The sequence below is a fragment of the Haliaeetus albicilla genome, chromosome 23 (assembly GCF_947461875.1).
Source record: "Haliaeetus albicilla chromosome 23, bHalAlb1.1, whole genome shotgun sequence".
Taxonomy (NCBI): domain Eukaryota; kingdom Metazoa; phylum Chordata; class Aves; order Accipitriformes; family Accipitridae; genus Haliaeetus; species Haliaeetus albicilla.
Window position 1 is genome coordinate 15,912,238 of NC_091505.1, and position 19,253 is coordinate 15,931,490.

Sequence of the window (19,253 nt, forward strand, 5' to 3'; positions counted from 1 at the left end):
GCCAACGCCTGCTTAGGGTACAGAAATGTCATAGGAGAGAGTCCTCATTGACAAAACCATAAACACGGGCAGCTTTACAGAAAAGCTGGCATATTGTACATGCTGCAGATAACTGCGCTGCTAGGAGAGAGATAGCCCGGGCAATAAAATGCAAACAATGAGTGTTTGCCCAGCAGCTTGTGGACTTGCAGCAGGCTGCCAGAGGAAGCAGGGAGCAGTTTCTATCAACTACTTCATGGTCAAGGCCAGAGAAGCAGTAAAGGAGAACTCGGGGATGATGTGCTGACAGCTGGAACCCTGTTGGGTAGATCTGCATTTGTGGTCCCTTAGAGACAACTGCAGCCCTCTGGTCCCAACCATCCTGCTAAAACAGGCCATGGACCGACCATGTAGGACTTCTCCCTCTGCCTGTTTTCTTCCACACTGAGCATTTTACAAGGAAAAGAGAAGAGGAAGCAGATGCAGGTGCAAGCAAGAGTGTGGACTGTCCCCAGCTGAATCACGCTGTTCATATGGCAAATGAGGAACTACTATGCTCTTGCATGTGTGCTACTGAATAAATTATGCTTTTAATAATAGTAATGAGGCTGAAAATCAGTTTTGCACACACAAGGATATGCGAGAGTGCCGACAGGAGCTGCCCCCCATGCAACAGGTGATTCCATAAGCCGCCCTGGCTGCCCACACTGCAGGCAGCTGCCTGCACCCAGGGCTCGATCTGCCCAGGCTGTTGTTTTAGCAGTTGTGTCTTCTTAATCCCCCTTGCCACGTGTTAGTGCTCCCTTGGCATGCTTGGCGCTACCGGCAATGACTGCAGCTCTGCTTGGCTGAAGCAGCTGGGAGTGTGGGGAAGCGTGGCCTCCAAGAAGTCTTTATTTTCATGCTGATATAGATCAAAGTTTTTCTCTCCATGGTTTCATGGCAGTTCCTGGCTGGGGAGGAGGACTGGCTTGGGAACTGAGTGATCTCTCCCGGGGTGAAGGCAGCTGCCACACCGATAAGGCAGGGCTGCACGTGACGCTGAGGGCAAATCGCAAAGGGCAGTTTGGGACAGAGGAACTGTTAGCCCCTGGCAGATTTGTATCCAGAAAGTAAAGCTGTCATTAAAGGTCATTTGGATCACAGCATATGTGTCACCCAAGGCCTTGTCTGTAGAAGACATGAGTTTGCATTGCCATGGCCTTTCCAAGCCCATCACCCTCCTGTATCCCTTGGTGATATCACTACTGCCTTCATAATCACAGCTCTGAGAAATCCCACATGTGGACCAGCACCCCACTGTTCTAGATGGCACATAGGCACTGGACATGATCATCTTTATACCAAAGCATCTAAATTCTCCAAATAAAGAATGAAAGGCAGCAGATAGACACACAGAGTGGTATATTCAAGGAGGTGGCATTGTGGAGGAGGGTTCAAAGTTTTAAAGATCATGCAAAATATGGCAAGCCTATAAAAAAAAGATGGGCTGTGCCAAGGGGAATATCCAACTCACCAGCCTGAAGGATTCAGCAGCTAGGTGGCATTAGCTAGGCTGGGACTTGATGGAGGAAGCTTTAAGAATCCTGTTTTGCTCACTGGGAGATCATTACCACAATGAGAAGAAGATGCCAGGTCTCAAGCTGAGATTTAAACCTGAGGAGCTGTGCATGCACCAGAAAGATGGATGTATGCGGAAAAACCTTCCTCCCAGCTGGGGATGTAAAACTCTTACAGGCTTATTTGCACTGTGGGGCAAAAGGTTTGTTTGGTATGTGTTATACACAGCACATCTTCCACCTCCCAGGTCTGTGAGGCTGGTCCCCAGTGGGGAAGTTAGATTCTTTTTCCCAGTTACAGGATGGGAAAATAAGGGTTTGGCTGGTGAAACAGAACAGGAAAAGGATCAGTTATAGCTGGAGCGAAAATAAATGCTTCATTTTGCATTGACTTGAACACTTTCAATGCTTCCAGCCTCCTTTAAACATTTAACCTCACATTCAGAATGAAGTGTCAGGTGATGTTGCTTTAAAATGTTGCACTTGAATCTGTTGTTAGAATTTTTATTCCCCAGGATTTGGGGATGATTTGCTGAGTTTGACACTTTCTGTCACTCACCAAAGCTGACCTGTTGGGGGAAGTTCACTACCCACTGAACGGCTTACACCCAGCTTTTATGAGAAGGGCTGGTCTGCTGCTGTTTGTGGTTAAGTAGGAGCCCAGAGGCAATAGCAGAGCAGCACAGAAGGGTGAACCAGGACCCATAGGGCTGTGAAACAGAACCACAACTCTACACCTGTGTTAGGTTTGCGTGGACAGGTTTTGGTAGCAGGGGGCTTCTGTGAGAAGGTGCTAGAAGCTTCTCCTATGTCCGACAGAGCCCATGCCAGCTACCTTCAAGTTGGACCCACCTCTGGCCAAGGCTGAGCTGATCAACAACGGTGGTAGCGCCTCTGAGATAATATATTTAAGAAGGGGGGGTTGGGGCGGAACCTGTGCAACTGAAGCCAAAGTGAGGAGTGGGAATATGTGAGAGAAACAATCCCACAGACCCCCAGGTCAGTGAAGAAGGAGGGGGAGGAGATGCTCCAGGCGCCAGAGCAGAGATTCCCCTGCAGCCCGTGGGGAAGACCATGGTGAGGCAGGCTGTCCCCCTGCAGCCCAGGGAGGTCTACGGGGAAGCAGATCTCCACCTGCAGCCCGGGGAGGACCCCACGCCAGAGCAGGTGGGTTCCCGAAGGAGGCTGTGACCCCGTGGGAACCCCACGCTGGAGCAGGCTCCTGGCAGGACCTGCAGCCCCGTGGAGAGAGGAGCCCACACTGGAGCAGGTTTTCTGGCAGGACTTGTGACCCCGTGAGGGACCCACGCTGGAGCAGTGTGCTCCTGAAGGACTGCACACCGTGGAAGGGACCCACGTTGGAGCACTTTGTGAAAAACTGCAGCCCATGGGAAGGACCCATGTTAGGGAAGTTTGTGGAGGACTGTCTCCCGTGGGAGGGACCCCACGCTGGAGCAGGGCAAGAGTGAGGAGTCCTCCCCCTGAGGAGGAAGGAGCAGCAGAGACTACGTGTGATGAACTGACCACAACCCCCATTCCCCATCCCCCTGCACTGCTGGAGGGGAGGAGGGAGAGAATCTGGGAGTGGAGTTGAGCTGGGAAGGAGGGAGGGGTGGGGGGAAGGTGTTTTAAGATTTCGTTTTTAGTTCTCATTATCCTACTCTGATTTGATTGGTAATATATTAAACTAATTTCCCCAAGTCAAGTCTGTTTTGCCCGTGACAGTAATTGGTGAGTGATCTCTGCCTGTCCTTATTTCGACCCACAAGCCCTTTGTTATATTTTCTCTCCCCCGAACAACTGAGAAAAGGGGTGATAAGAGCAGCTTTGGTGGGCACCGGGCATCCAGCCAGCATCAACCCACCACAGCATCTCAGCTCAGAGGTGTCAGCCTCCCTTTTTGCAGCAAGTGGGTAAGTATGAGCAGGACCTCTGGGCTTACAGCAGCCACCCTCATCATGGGGCCTCAGCGGTGAAAAAAGAAATCAGGAAGGTATAGCTGTGAGCCTGGGGAAGGCGAGCGGGGATACATCTGCCAGCATTGGGTCCTTGTGGGCACACATCTGCCAGCCAACCTCACCAGGGAGCTCATCAGGACCTTTCACACTGAGTGGTTTCTAACTCTTTGTAAAACAGCTCTTTCAATATAATCTTTAAATAATTGCATTAATAAAGAAATGAAACCTGCAGTGAATACAGGCCTTTAAAATCATATGTAAACGAGGCCAGATTTTCCAAGCTGCCTTCATGGTTATCTGGCCTGACAAATCTATCAGACAATATTGTAGTCATCACCACTGCAGAAAGTGTGTTTCAAAAGATAAAGCAAGCTACTTAGCAGCTATGTGACAGAGAAAGCTACCTCAGATTTTCTTCCAGTACCAATTTGATGGACCATAAGGATATAATGATTGGAAAAGCCTCTTTTTGCAGATCAGGAGGGGATATTTAGTTGCTGAAAAATGTTTTTATGTGTTAATGCCTTTGGCAGTGCTTCAGTCTCAAATTTCTTGTGAGATACATGTGTGAACACAAAACTAAGTCAAATGTAAAAATATTCAGGGAAAAATCAAACCTAAGGCCAAATGTTCCTTGCCCTCCTTCTAGGAGAAGTGTCTTTTGTTCATGGCTTTCACACCAGTTTAAGTTGGTCTGGATAGGAACACCAAAAATGTGAAAAGTGAGGACAGATAATGCTAAAACAGCAACAAAAAGTGTAGGAAGAGATGAAAACTCTTCACACTGCTGAGTTCAAACATGAGATGAGATCTCTGTTGGCCTGATATGTGTTACTCTGTCCTTCGGAGGAGCTTCTTACTCCATCTGGGGCATTTGGTGCTGGTAGCTCTTAACACTGTGTTTTGTCTCCATCTGGAGCACAGGAGAAGCTGAAGTCAGGAGAGCTGTAACCACAGACACCACCCTCCCAAGCCAGCTCCAGTGCCTGGAGGCAGGCAGCTGGGCTGCAAGCTGGTGAGCACATGAGCACCTCTCCTGCAAGTGTGGCCCTCAGAAATGTCTTGGACCATCCACCCCTTGTCAAAAAAGCTGTATCTCTAAAGAAATGCAGCTTTGGGCTCTTCCATTGGAGTGCCAGCTGGGGCAGGGACACAAAAGAGGTGCAGACACTCAGCCCTTAAACCTCAGAGTGATGAAACGCCTGGGGCAGACGCTTTGGAGAATATCCTTGGCTTGGCGAGACTGGGAGCAGGGGCCCACAGTGCCCTTCGGAGAATGGGTTTGCCCTTCCTGTATAGGTCAGTATGGCCAGGGCCTGGTTATCTCAGGTACCCTCCACGTGTGGGAGCCAAGGAGCTCTCACTGATATCATCTGCCATCCTTAAAAGACCTTCAGTGCCTGCTGCAGAAGCAGGAGGATGTGGAGTGCCCTTGCTTGAGGACAACACAGCCTGTTTTCTAATTCTGCCTGTGCCCAGCCCACTAGAGAACCATTTTTTTTCCACAAGAGTATTATTTTCTTCTGTTTTTAAGCCACTTTGCAGCTATGAATACCCTTCCATCCCGCATGTCCCTATCAGCTCTAACAAAGAGAGTGAGATGAGCTTCTGGGAGGAATTCCTTTCTGGAGCTGATGCTGAGAAACACTTTTTATGAGCTGTTTACTGTCCTTTTCCAGTAAATGACTTTTTTTACAGAGCACATTGGTCAAAACCTGCAAGCTGTTGTCAGGCTGGAATGTGAAATGCCAGGACAGTGTCCAGTTAAAAGTTGCTGTGATGGAAGTTATGTGAGTCCAGAAGACAAGGTTTCTGCTCACCCATCTTAATTGGCGTAAATGCTCTTCAATGTCAGTGAAAGCAAATATCCATGCAAAACACATTTTGTTATGAATTCATAAAGAATTGCCTGTCCAAATGAATTTTTAACTTTATGCAGCTTCTTCATTGCTGAGCACTCTCCCCTCAGCCAGGACAAGGTACAATCCTGCTCTGGCCAAAGACGTTTTTTGGGGACATGGGAGCTTTCTGCAAACTCCTCGCACAGACTGTCCCAAGGCTGCATGCTCCTTGGAGGAGTTGTTGAAGTGCTGTCTGCAGGACTGGGCTTGCTCTCAGAGCTGGTGATTGCTTTTAGAGAAAGGCTTTATGTTTTCTAAGGTGTTTGTCATCACAGTAGCGCTGTTGGTTTGTCCTCATCTCCTCCTGCCTAGGAAACATTAAACATTAGCTACAGACTACTAGCTGAAGAGGAGGCATATGGAAAAGACTTTCTGTACTACTGGAAATAAGTGTAGTAATGATTTCAGGATGCAGACCGGAGGGGAAATGAGCTGGGTTCTTGCCATGTGAAGGCCAATCAGTTTATAACATGGAAATGCTGTTTTCTTGTTCTTTTTGAAGAAAATATTCCTTGCTTGTAAAATGAAGCTTGCAGGAGTTTTGATGATGATGAGTCATCATTCCAAATGAGGTCTTTAGTGGGTTACCAACCCGCAGCCCAACGCAAATGATTTCAGCAGCTGACAGTCACATACTGCAATGACCCCAGCTACCCAATAACCCTGCCTAGAGTCAGGCACCAAGAGAAAAATTAATTTTAACACATCTAGATCAGCAAAAACTAGAACAGCAAGAGCTAAGCACAGGGAGCACAGCGGTGGGGTCAGGAAGGAGAAAGCATTGCTGTCAGCTGGATCCAGCACTCTGCACACTGCTGCCCTGAGGACTGATCCATGCTTCTGTGCCAGGAGGGATGGAGCTGAGCACCACTTATGGGGCTGACGATGAGTCTAACCCCTTTGCACCCACATCCTGCAGCTGCTCCATGCACTGTACCTGCACGCTGCGTGCTGCTTGGTGTCCTGCCCAGATGGGAAAGGAGAGAAATCCCAGCATGACTGGCATTAAGGTGCTTTCCTGCAACGAACAGGAACTGCAATAGCAGGAGATAAGGCTGGAAGGGCCTTGGAGAGGGTAGCTAGTCTGTTCCATGCTCCACAGCAGAATGACCTGAACCTGAACCACCCTAGATTGATTTTTGTTTGCCCTGTCTCTACAGTTCCTCATGTTCTTCTCATCCATCACAAGCAGTTCCTCTGCTCTCTTCCCTGTCCCACACATCAGTTACCACAAAAGTCACATTATTTTCAGCCAGTTCTCTCTTTCCTGCCCTGATGGTAGCAATAAAGCTTAGAGAATGCAAAGCAGTGGTATGTAAATGTGAGCTGATGTGCCAGCACCCATCGATGCATCCCACCTGTGCTGGGGGGGCTGGCACCCACCAGAGCCTCCCGGTTCTAATGCAGCAGGATCAGCCCTGCCCTAGCAGCACTGAGCTACCTGGAGATGCAATTCAGCCCAGGAGGGTGAAGCAGCTTCCTTGGATCTGCAGAACTGCCTTGCTGCAATGCAAGCCTGCAAGATCAGGATGCCTGGCCTGATCTCTGCTCTGCAGGACACAGGAGGAGGCAATAAAGCCTTGCGGTTACTAGACCTGTAAGAGAAACTGCTCCACTCAGTTTGTCCCGGTCACTGCGTTGGATTTTGTGCATGCTGGGCCCAACTGGAGCTACACAGGGTGTTTAGTTTGGCAGGTGTGGTGCAGCCTGGCCTCAGAGCTGGGAATGGTCACTCCCAACCATGGCCTGGCTGCAAAACTGCAAAGCAACTTCTGTACTGGGCAGGGTGCAAAGGAGCTGAGCATGTGTCACAGATATACTTCAACACGTGATCCTGCTGCCTTTTATACATGGTATAGTGCCTGCACAACATGCATATGGCTGCATAGAGAGATATGCATTTAAGGATAACATATTTTTTCCCCTTGGTAAATATCCTTATCCAAAATCAGCTTATGGGAATTCTGTGAGTCTTATCTTGTTCTGCAATTTTCCTGCTTTACACAGTCACTAATAGTTCCCTATTTATTAGCACTGGCACATATCCACACCATCTCCCAAGCTCTGGGCTTGCAGGAATGTAGACAGCCCTGCTCTGCTTCCGCTCACCGTGGATTTTGGAGTCTGTGGGATGGCTGAGTTTTGTATGATCTGGGGGAACTTTGTGGCAGCATGGGTAAAATTGAGGAGGAGGCAAAAGGTAGAGGGGGAAAAAAATAAGAAAAGCAAGAAGAAAGTTCAGAGAAAATGAGAACAAAATATTCACAAATATATTATGGACTAGAAAGACAAATAAGTCCAAATTAGTTGCTAGCAAATGGGGATATATTAGGAACTGTAGAAATAGTGTCCTTTAGCAGCAAGAACACTTCCTCAGTTATCAAGCACAGCCTCTCGCTCTCATCCTGTAGCAGATGAATATTATTCATCAGCTGCCATGCAGTCTCTGTGTACCTCATTTTAACCTGAGTTGAGCTAAAGGCAGGCAGAGTGGAGAGAAAGAGGAAAGCAAGGCCATTGCTGGCAAGCCTGACCAGCATGAAGGCCTGCGCTGTGCAGACAAAAGTCCTCCCTGAAGGCCCTGTACACTTTCCAGTTCATCCCATCCCAAGCTCTCTATACCATGCAGAATTGCCAGCATCAGCAGCTTTTTAGTTTCCTGCCGCCAGTCTTGTCCCAACGCAGAACCTACTACATGAAATATCGACCCCATCCTAGCTTGCCAAACCACCAGGCTTTTCCCCCTTCAAACCCTTCCTAAAAACTCATTCCAGGGTAACGTTGTCCAGCTCTGAGCAGATTGCCAGGATTTAATAATAAGAAGCTGCACGCAGAATGTCAGGCTGCAGTAATAACCAGGTTAGTGCACGCCAAATTGTCAACCTAGATAAATGACCAAAATGACCAACTGTCAGCTGCATGCGCAGTGACTGTATTTTCCACAGTTTGCAGCTAACTCTGCTTGGTTCTTCTGCCTGAAACTACCTATGTCTGACCTTCTGCATCTCATGCTCTCTGGAAGCATAATTTTCTTTGGGGACAGTTGTTTGTACCGTAGCTAGGAAAAAGGGAGTGTGGATTTAGTAGCTTTTGGAGTCTGGTCTTGATGGGTTGGTAAATTAAGTAAAGAGAAGAGACAAAAACCCATTCTCATTGCCATGTTGCTGTGGTGGGTTGACCGTGGCTGGACACCAGGTGCCCACCAAAGCTGTTCTATCACTCCCCCTCCTCAGCTGCACAGGGGAGAGAAAATATAACAAAGGGCTTGTGGGTCGAGATAAGGACAGGAGAGATCACTCACCAATTACTGTCATGGGCAAAACAGACTCAGCTTGGGGAAAATTAACTCAATTTATTACCAATCAACCAGCATAGGGTAATGAGAAATAAAACCAAATCTCAGAATACCTTCCCTCCACCCCTCCCTTCTTCCCAGGCACAACTTCACTCCCGGATCGTCCAACTACCCCCCCCCCCCCCAGCGGCACAGGGGGATGGGGAATGGGGTTTACGGTCAGTTCATCACACATTATTTCTGCCGCTTCATCCTCCTCAGGGGGAGGACTCATCACACTCTTCCCCTGCTCCAGCGTGGGGTCCCTCCCACGGGAGACAGTCCTCCATGAACTTCTCCAACGTGGGTCCTTCCCATGGGCTGCAGTTCTTCACGAACTGCTCCAGCATGGGTCCTTTCCACGGTGTGCAGTCCTTCAGGAGCACACTGCTCCAGCGTGGGTCCCCCACGGGGTCACAAGTCCTGCCAGAAAACCTGCTCCAGCGTGGGCTCCTCTCTCCACAGATCCGCAGGTCCTGCCAGGAGCCTGCTCCAGCGCGGGCTTCCCACGGGGTCACAGCCTCCTTTGGGAACCCACCTGCTCCGGCGTGGGGTCCTCCCCGGGCTGCAGGTGGAGATCTGCTCCCCCGTGGACCTCCCTGGGCTGCAGGGGGACAGCCTGCCTCACCATGGTCTTCCCCACGGGCTGCAGGGGAATCTCTGCTCCAGCGCCTGGAGCATCTCCTCCCCCTCCTTCTTCACTGACCTTGGTGTCTGCAGGGTTGTTTCTCTCACATGTTCTCACTCCTCTCTCTGGCTGCCATTTCTCTGTGACCCGCAACTTTTTTCCTTCTTAAAAATGTTCTCCCAGAGGCGCTACCACCATCGCTGATCGGCTCAGCCTTAGCCGGTGGTGGGTCCGTCTTAGAGCCGGTTGGTACTGGCTCTGTCGGACACAGGGGAAGCTTCCAGCAGCTTCTCACAGAAGCCAACCCTGTAACCCCCCCCCCCACCAAAACCTTGCCACAGAAAGTCAATACAGTTGCTTTTTTGTTTTTGGTCCACAACAATGAAGGAGGGAAGTTCATCCTGTTGATATGAACTGGAAGTAAAGTCTCAAGTCACCCACTCTCCTGCATGCTTCAAAGGTCAATGAGTTCTCTGGAAGCTCGGCCCATACAAAAACTGTAGTTAAGGGTTGTACAAAGACAACGTGAATAACTCGGGCTTGCCACTGCTGGGTTGGAAGTGCAAAGCTCTCCTTATGCTGCATGAGCAATCACTGAAAAACTCCCCTTGACAGGAAAGTACAATTTTAAACAAATAAAACCTATGCTGCTGAACAGAGGCAGCACGAAACCCTGGGCAACCAGTTCACCAAAGCATGAGCTTGCCTTACAGCAGAATAAACAGGAGGCACTGGTGGTTTCACAACACAGTCCAGAGTCCCACGAGGTGATCTGTTATCTGGCAGTCAGGACAGTGAGACAGAAGGCAGCTGCCACGCAGCTTGCCTACAGCCTGGCAGGCCAATAACTTTGCTGGGTAGTCTACGTTCACGTGAGGAGTCTCACAGACTTGGATGCCTTGCATGGGCCAACCTTGCTGGATAAACTTACTGATATTTATTTCCCAAAAGTTGTTTTTAAGTAAAGAAGTGCCACGAATTACTTGAATAAATGTTTCTAGCAGGAGGTAAATTCAATTTGCTGTAGTTCAAAATATCATGCAGATTTCCATCTGCTTTCTTGCAATGGAAAAAAAAAGAGTTCCAGCTTATTAATCTATTCATAGCGCCACTCAGTTGTTCTCCTTGATTGATGACAAGTGTTTTTGATGTTAATGTCCTGGTTCTTAGATTCTGTTAATGTTGTGGATAAGTATTTGCAGAAAACAAAACAAAAGTCTAGTTGAGAACAGATGCCCTAATTCTAATGGAAGAACTTCACACCAACTCCTTTAAAGCCCATTTCTTTAAAGGCCACTTCTGAACCTGTATGTTTACCACTCCCTCAGTATGTTTTGCAGTTTTTCTGTCTCTTTGGCATACTGTGCATCAGAGACACAAGTTTTTAATTACCCTGTCAGGCTTCCTCCCCTTCTTCATGATTGTCACCACCCCTCACTTATGGTCTATGATGATCTTGATCTTAAAGCGGCTAGCTTATACATGGGATATCAGGCATACCTTGCAAAGATGCATGCCATACGATGTTTCACAGCATCTCTTAGGCCCATATTGTTTCTTGCATACCCTTTCCAAAAGGCACTGCCTCCTCTTTAACTGACAATGGGCTTTTTTCTTGTTAGTGATGTTGGCAGGAGCTCTCAATCAGAAATCAGTTAGATTTGCCACTGAGAAGACAAGCATTATTTATCCTCATAGTCTCTCTCTAATTCTATTTCATCCAAGCATTGCCTCAGTAAGACACTCTCACAGATAAGTGACCATAATTATATGCTAAACCCACATAGTATTCAATACCCAGCCAAGAGCAAAGATGTAACTTTTATACAGTGGAAAAACAGTACAGGAGATGTATCACTAAGCTGCCAGATAAGAAGCTTAGATTTAAACAGACATAATTAAAATTCATTTTACTTCTGTAGGCACGGATTCATGCTAACATTAATCTGGCACTGGCAAAGTCTGTTAAGGACTGGTCCAGCTTCCGCTGGAGTCAGGGGCAAAGTTGTACTGGAGACAGGCTCAGCCCTTCATCTGTCTGGTGATAACTATTACAATAAACTACATTTATGGAAATTCATATCCTTACAGTTAAAAATGTTCAACACAAAAATCCAGTAGGCAGTCCTTCCTTTGTGGCTTTATAGCCAGGGCATTTTCTGATACCTGTTAAATTCACCATATTCCGCTGAAGAAGAGAATTAACGAAGCACTGTTTAAACTCATCTTCAAAAAGTATGGCCTGTTTCCATTCTCCTAAGTTGCTATATGCTAGTAGTTCGTGAAGTCAGCATCTTGTAAGTATGTATTTTCTACAAAAAAATTTCACTACAACTGTATTTAAAATTCATATTAAATAAAACTATTCATCTTGTAAGTCAGGTTGGAAATACCTGTTGCCTGTCTGGCCCTAACCTCTTTGTTCGTGCATGACATTATGCGGAAAGTCCCTCTGTGTAAACAGTGCTCTTTGCCATTTTCTAAATAGCAATCTTTTTGAAAGGGCTTTAAAAATGTCCCGAATGTTTCAGACATTGGCCAACATTGATATTCCAGACCCATGCTGCGCTTCAGTCTCTGTTTAGCATCTCCATGGAACTTTTTATAAGGGCACCGGTTTTCCCCAGAGACCTTTGCCAAAATTTCACCTTTCCTCCTCCAGCCACATCACCTGTGGATGCCATGACATAAGAACCGATCTTCTTGCTGTCAGGTGCTCTTGAAAAAGTTTGTTCACTGTTTCACAAAGCAGTAATTGCTGAGCCTTGTGTTTATTTTTTGTGAGAAAGGGAAACTAGTACCTGTGTTAATGAGTGTTTTTACCCATAAAGAATCACCTAAGAACGTACAGTTGTGTGTTTTTGCAAAGAAGGCGTTCGCTAGTTATGTGTAAATGAATCTCTACATTTTGACATCTCAGAATATAGCAATTACATTGAGTACACAATAAAAATCTTAAACTGAGCTTGATGACTATATCAGGGTACTAAGCGGTGGTTGTAGCTGAATTAATGGATTTGTCTACTTGTATTGGCTTTGTGTGGCAAGGTTTTGGTAGCGGGGTGTGTGTGTGTTACAGGAGTAGCTTCTGTGAGAAGCTGCTGGAAGCTTCCCCTGTGACTGACAGAGCCAATAGCAACCAGCTCTAAGACGGACCCACCACCGGCCAAGGCCAAGCCCATCAGTGATAGTGGTAGCGCCTCTGGGAGAACATATTTAAAAAGGAAAAAAAAGTTGCTGGGACAGACAGAAATGGCAGCCGGAGAGAGGAGTGAGAACATGTGAGAGAAACAACCCTGCAGACACCAAGGTCAGAGAAGAAGGAGGGGGAGGAGATGCTCCAGGCACCAGAGCAGAGATTCCCCTGCAGCCCGTGGGGAAGACCATGGTGAGGCAGGCTGTCCCCCTGCAGCCCAGGGAGGTCCACGGGGGAGCAGATCTCCACCTGCAGCCCGGGGAGGACCCCACGCCGGAGCAGGTGGGTTCCCAAAGGAGGCTGTGACCCCGTGGGAAGCCCGCGCTGGAGCAGGCTCCTGGCAGGACCTGCGGATCTGTGGAGAGAGGAGCCCACGCTGGAGCAGGTTTTCCGGCAGGACTTGTGACCCCGTGGGGGACCCACGCTGGAGCAGTGTGCTCCTGAAGGACTGCACACCGTGGAAAGGACCCATGCTGGAGCAGTTCGTGAAGAACTGCAGCCCATGGGAAGGACCCACGTTGGAGAAGTTCATGGAGGACTGTCTCCCGTGGGAGGGACCCCACGCTGGAGCAGGGGAAGAGTGTGATGAGTCCTCCCCCTGAGGAGGATGAAGCGGCAGAAATAATGTGTGATGAACTGACCGTAAACCCCATTCCCCGTCCCCCTGTGCCGCTGGGGGGGGGGGGGGTAGTTGGACGATCCGGGAGTGAAGTTGTGCCTGGGAAGAAGGGAGGGGTGGAGGGAAGGTATTCTGAGATTTGGTTTTATTTCTCATTACCCTATGCTGGTTGATTGGTAATAAATTGAGTTAATTTTCCCCAAGCTGAGTCTGTTTTGCCCATGACAGTAATTGGTGAGTGATCTCTCCTGTCCTTATCTTGACCCACAAGCCCTTTGTTATATTTTCTTTCCCCTGTGCAGCTGAGGAGGGGAAGTGATAGAACAGCTTTGGTGGGCACCTGGTGTTCAGCCAGGGTCAACCCACTACACTACTATAGCTTAACTTTCTTTGTGCATGAAGACATGGGGAAATCCTAATAAAGAGGCAACTGGTAAATGTTCAATATGTTTAATACTCTGCTCCCTCATTTAGAGAACAAAGAGTTGCCTGTTTCATACTACTGGTTTGGACAAAAGCAGGGCACAGAAACGTGTAATCTGCATTTTCTGAATAGTCAAGATCTACAAAGATGATTTCATGTCTCTAGCTCTTTTATGTTTGCATGCTGGCAAAATCTGACAAAGAATAATCTAAAGTATATTTTTTTTGCTAAAATTTGCAACCAGAATCAGAAATATTCACAGTTCTGTTGTGTTTGTAATGCAATGTGAAGCATTGGCCTAATCTGAATAGAGGACTACCACCATAGAGCATGAAATTGAACTAATCTTTTAAATCAGTATAAAATTACTACTCCTATCTCCTGAGAGCTAGTCTAATAAACTGATGAATATGTAAGAGTTTCTGACATCCAATGAGAAATCCAACTGTATAAAAAGAATAAAAGGACGAAGGGAAGAGAGTCTAATTCTTCTCAGGAAGCGGCTCCTGCTAATGTGATGAGGAAACTCCCACTGTGAACCGTGTCACTTCCATCATGTGGGACCACTCTGTGAGACCTTGTCATTTTGTAGCTTTGGAAAATTAACTGCAAAATGAATTTTTGCTGACCTTTTTGACAATGAAATGTGTTTTGCTTTATTCTGTAATGATCGGACTGACAGTCTTTCTGTAAATAATTCATACAAAGCCTCATAACGTGTGACTATGCAATTCAGCTCCAGATATGTGCGCCTGTAACACTGGCAACATAGAGAAATAAATACTCATTACTCATAGTGGATTTCACTGGGCAGTTCTACTTAAATATGTCCTACATTTATTTAATTTTTAAAGAGGAGAGAAAGAATGATCTAATATTGGTGTGCACCTTATCTATTAATAGTTTGTTAGGTAATTGTCGCCTTTCTGCAAGTTTAATTTTTCTGACAGTGGTGGAAAGTAGTTAAACACCAAAAAAATGGGACATGTGCTATTACTTTATACAAGAGCTAGCACCTTGCCTTAATGTTCCTGGTTTATGTCTGAATTTATTACTTTGTGGTGTTCTCACCTCCAGGCACAGGAATGGCTCATCTTTCTGACCTGAAAAGGGTCTTGTGGGCCTGAATACGTATTTGCTTTTGTCCTAAACCCAGAAGAAGGTATTAATACCTGAACCCATGTGTTCGCCTGGTCCTGGTGGAGGTGGCAGCGTGAGGCCGCTGGGGAGTGTGAGGTTCCTCATTTGGGGGAACGGCTTCCCCCTTCTCTGGCCCAGCTCCGCAGTACAGCTCTGGCCCCCGGCTCCTTCTCTCCATTCAACCTCCTTCTTCCCACAGCAGGATTTTGCTTTTTCTTTCTCAGCTCAAGGCCTCTTTTGAAGTAACTTCAGTTCTCCACCACTTCTACGCAAAAGCGTCCCTAAGGCCCTTGGTTTCCCGAGCCCTTCTAGCAATTTTCGGTATAAATGTCTGTGTGGCAAATGTAGAAATTAGGACAGTTATGAGGCCACCTATCCCGAATCGGACAGCCGGAGGCCGGGTGGGGAAAGGCCGTGGCAACGCTCCCTGCCCAGGAGCACAGACTACAGGGTGCAAGGGCCTAGGGACCCCCACCCCCCCCGCTCCTCGTAGCTCTGGGCCAGCCCCTGGCTCCCCTGTGTGGGGAGCTCCTTGCCCGGGGTGCCCACCAGCACCAGCTGCCCGGGGGCGTCCTCAGCGCCAGCCAGCGGGGTTGCTCCTGGGGAGACAAGGGGAGATTGCGAGGGGAGCCCAGAGCTCCTCTGCCTGTGCGGCAGGGCTGAGGGAGCCAGAGCTGCCCATGCACGGGAGAAAGGATGCAGTCTTGCACGGCAGGAGGGACGCAAGCAGAGGAGGCGGCGGGGATGCGTGTAGGGAAGAAGGGATGCCTGCTGGAGGGGAGCTGCGTGCCGGGGGAGAACGAGGGATGCTCGCAGGACAGGAGGAATGCCTGCGCGGGAGGTGGGACACGCGGGGGGTGCGGGCAGGGTTAGGCACGGCAGAGCCGCCCGGCGACGGCGGAGACGGGGGCGCGCCCTGGCTGGGGCCGCGGCTCCTCCCCGCCCTGAGTGACTCCGCGCCCGCCTAATCGCCGCGCCGGGACGCCGTGATGTGCAGGCGAGCGGCCCAATCCGGCCGGGGCGGCGGGGCTGGGGCGCGCCGAGCGCGGGCAGCGGGGCTGGGGCACGGCACGGCACGGCACGGCACGGCGCGGCTCGGCAGGACGGCTCGGCTCGGCGCGGCGCTCGGGCGGTGAGTGCTCCCGGCAGCAATTCCAGCGCGGCTCCGACTTGGGGAAAGTCGCCGGCAGTCGCCCCGCCGCCCAGACGTGCGCTGGCCCGGGCATCCCGGAGCATCCCGCCGGCGGTGGCGGCGGCGGGGCGGGAAGCGCCGACCGGCCCCAGCGGCTCCGCGGGGCCCGGCCCGGCCCTGGCTGCCGCCCGGCTCCGCTCCCGGTCAGGCGTGTCCCCGGGGTGGGGGAGGTCCCGGGACAGTGGGGCGGCGGGACGGGCGCGGAGCTCCCCCCCCAACCCCCGCGGAGCCCGGGGCGCATCGGTGCCCGCCGGGACGCGGAGTACGTGTCCGCTGGGCGCGCTCCGGCCGGCCCTTCCAGCCGCCCCGCGGCGATGAAAAGGCACTCGTCTGATTCATTCCCCTGGAAAACTTCACCCGCGGGCTGAGCCGGGGCGGGCGCGGGAGATAACGCTGCCCCGTGGCCGCTGGGAGCGGGTTTGGTGCGGCCGGGCCGGGCCGGGCCGGGCCGTGAGCTCCGCCGCGGGGATGGAGAGGGGCGCGCAGCGAAAGCCCCGGCTGCTGCAGAACTTCGGGCTTTGTGCGAGTTGGTAGAAGCGGAGCCCGGCTGCAGGGGAGGGGAGGTGCCGCTTCCCGCTGCGGGTTCCCGCAGGGCAGTACCGAAAAGGGGATTCGGTCTGCGTTTAACTTTTATCTTTTGTGCAGGATAGTGTTCCTAAAAGCAGAAAAAGTGAGGAAATTGGAGCCGACTTCTCATCTAATGGAAGCGGGGTGAAATAAAATGAATTAGTGGGGCAGCTGTGGGGGTTTATTTTTATACATCTCTAATTTGGACTGGGAGAGGAAGTGTCACCCTGCTCCCCTGAACAATGGCTTCTTGTTGGGAGCCTGCAGAGGGAAAGGGAAGAGCATGGAATTTTTCAGGAGGTGAAGCTTTAGACTTGCCTTTGCATAGGAAAGGCCGGGGCACCCTGGCACTGGCTGTAAGTATTCTAATGGATAGCATCAAGTCCCGCTGCTTATAGAGGTAACAAACTCCACAGGCGTGACTGTTCTCCAGTTGTAAGTTTTTATCTAAGTGGAAATAGCGGTGAGATGTGCGGATGGGAATCTAACCTCCAGTTAATGCTTCCTTGGGACAGGCTGCATGTGTCTGCTCTGTAATAGCATCCATACCTTCAAGCAGGGCATCACTTGAATTCATTTATTTCTTTTCAGGAGAGCTGTTGGTATAGCTCTGAGCAAATGCCATCGAATCAGCCTCTGAGGTTGTTATTGCTGTTACACAATCCCAGTGGAATGCGTGTGCACACGAGAGCTGGGCTTCCTGTTTTTGGTCAGTCTGTAGAAGAGACTATAAAAGATAATAGATATCTCGGATAAATTGCTTTTGCATGAGAACTTGGAGCCATTGTTCAACCAGTAACACTTGTGACTTCTCCAGTGAGCCTGGTAACCTGAGAAGAAAAACTCCTTTTAATGCTGGGAAACTTGCTCAGAGTAACTTTAAAGACAACAGCTGGAACCTGGTTATTAAGACGGAATAGTTACAGAGATCAACATATGTTAGTGCTGTGCATAGTGGTGTATAGAAATTCAATCTGTTTTGAAAAGAAGCCTTGTGCAAAGAGGAGCTGCTGGTAGTTTGTCCGTGGAGTGCAGTGTTTTGAGGGGATTAGTGGACACAAGGCGAGTCCCCTGGGTGCAATATTCTGCAACTGATTTCTGTCCCAGGGGTGTTTGATGGCCTTCTGTGGGGTGTGTGCACGCAGAGAACTTAAATTCCAGATCTGCTGGTTTGCATCTGAATAACTCTTTTAAAAAAAAAAAAGGTACATTATAAAATAATTTACTAAGAAAAATCTTTTTGAAACACTGCTGTTATCACAGCCCGTTAATCTTGCCAAACATTTAACAATTTGAGGATGTTGCTTGGTTGTAACCAAGCTCCTTTGAAGGAATTCTCTGCTTGTGAAAGATGAATTACTCGTTCTTTGTCTGGGTTAAGAGATCATAATGTGATTATTAAACTCAGTTATTCAGTGCTAGATATAAAGAATTATGCTTAACCAGGGTCTTTGTTCTCTTATCAAAGCTAATCTGACCAAGTTTCCCCTCCTATAAAGTAGGCAAACATCTCCCCAGATTAAAGAATGCCCAAAACTCCAGAAACCTATTTACTGGTTTTGGTGAGATTAGCTTCACAGTGGGGAGGGCTTTGGGGACTGACGACTTCATTAGGTATTCGACTGATGGATGCTCGGATTTGGGATAAATGCAGAGGAACTCCTTCCCCTGGGGCTCCTTTACTGATTTCTCTGCTCCAGGTTTCAATTGTTGTGAGATTAAGATGGTGAGTGAAGGAATTGCAGCCTTGTTAAATGGGTTTGCCACTGAATTCACTCATGCGGGATCTTCTAGTAACTCTTTCCTGTGTTTACTTGGCTGTCTAGTGCAGCAGCTTAACTGGCTTTGGAGAAGTGGAAATACAACAGTTTGGACTTGAAGGAAGCAAATGAGAATGCTACGCAATGATTGATTGAAAAGGGTGTGAGGGACAGTAATTCAGTAATTTTGCGTAAGCAGCTGCCAGTGATCTAAGTGGTCCAAGTGCCTTGTGAGTAGCTTTATAGGTAAACTTCATGTTGGAAGTACTGTCCGTGTCTTTTGTGTAGTAAAACTGCAAGTGCTCCGCTTCTTGGAGCATCAGTGCACGAGTTGCGTTTTTGCTAATGTGTATAGTGTAATGCATTGGGAGAAGAGAAATGCTGTTCTTTTTACATGATTGGCAGTGAGTTTAGGAAAGGTGTACCCATAATCTTTCTATATAGATATTTTAATCCAATTCCTTATCAAAGTAGATAGTAGTGATCAGTAGTAAGTACACCTCATCACTTACGAGAGCTTAATTTAGCACTTGAGGTTGTCTCGGTGGTGGTATTTCAGGTGGTAATAGTTTATTTGATGATGTTGCCCAAGTACACCCTATCTGCGTTCTTGGTAACCTATGTTACATAGCATTAAATGATAGGTGGTGAAACACAATGAGGCTGTGTTTTCAGCAAAACCAAAGACTGAGTTCTGCTTTATAGCAAATTTTTCAGGTTTGTTTGGTTGTTGTTGTTTTGGTTTGTGTGGGGTTGTTTTGTTGTTGTTTGTTTGTTTTGTGGTTTTTTTTTTTTCAGTTACAATGTTTTGCATCTCTTTCCTTCTTAAAAAGCTGAGTGCTGTGGACCAGAATCCTCTGGGGACATTTGTCCCTCTTTAGATATGGGCCTGTTAACTTGATTTTCTTGCATGTGAACTGCCTGTGGCAGAGGAAGTGACGGTAAAGCAGCGTCTGGCCTGTTTGCGTTATTCCAGCACGGGTTTTGTATAGATCC

General features: G+C 48.7%; 1 protein-coding gene across 1 annotated transcript in view; it reads left to right on the top strand.

Moving 5' to 3' along the window:
• The first annotated feature begins 15,766 nt into the window (after positions 1 to 15,766).
• Positions 15,767 to 19,253, top strand: part of PLS3 (plastin 3) — a 55,415-nt gene continuing 51,928 nt past the window's right edge. Inside the window, exon 1 of the mRNA XM_069811365.1 lies at positions 15,767 to 15,870. The gene's annotated coding sequence lies outside the window, so the exon portion shown is untranslated. The remainder of the gene's footprint in view (positions 15,871 to 19,253) is intronic.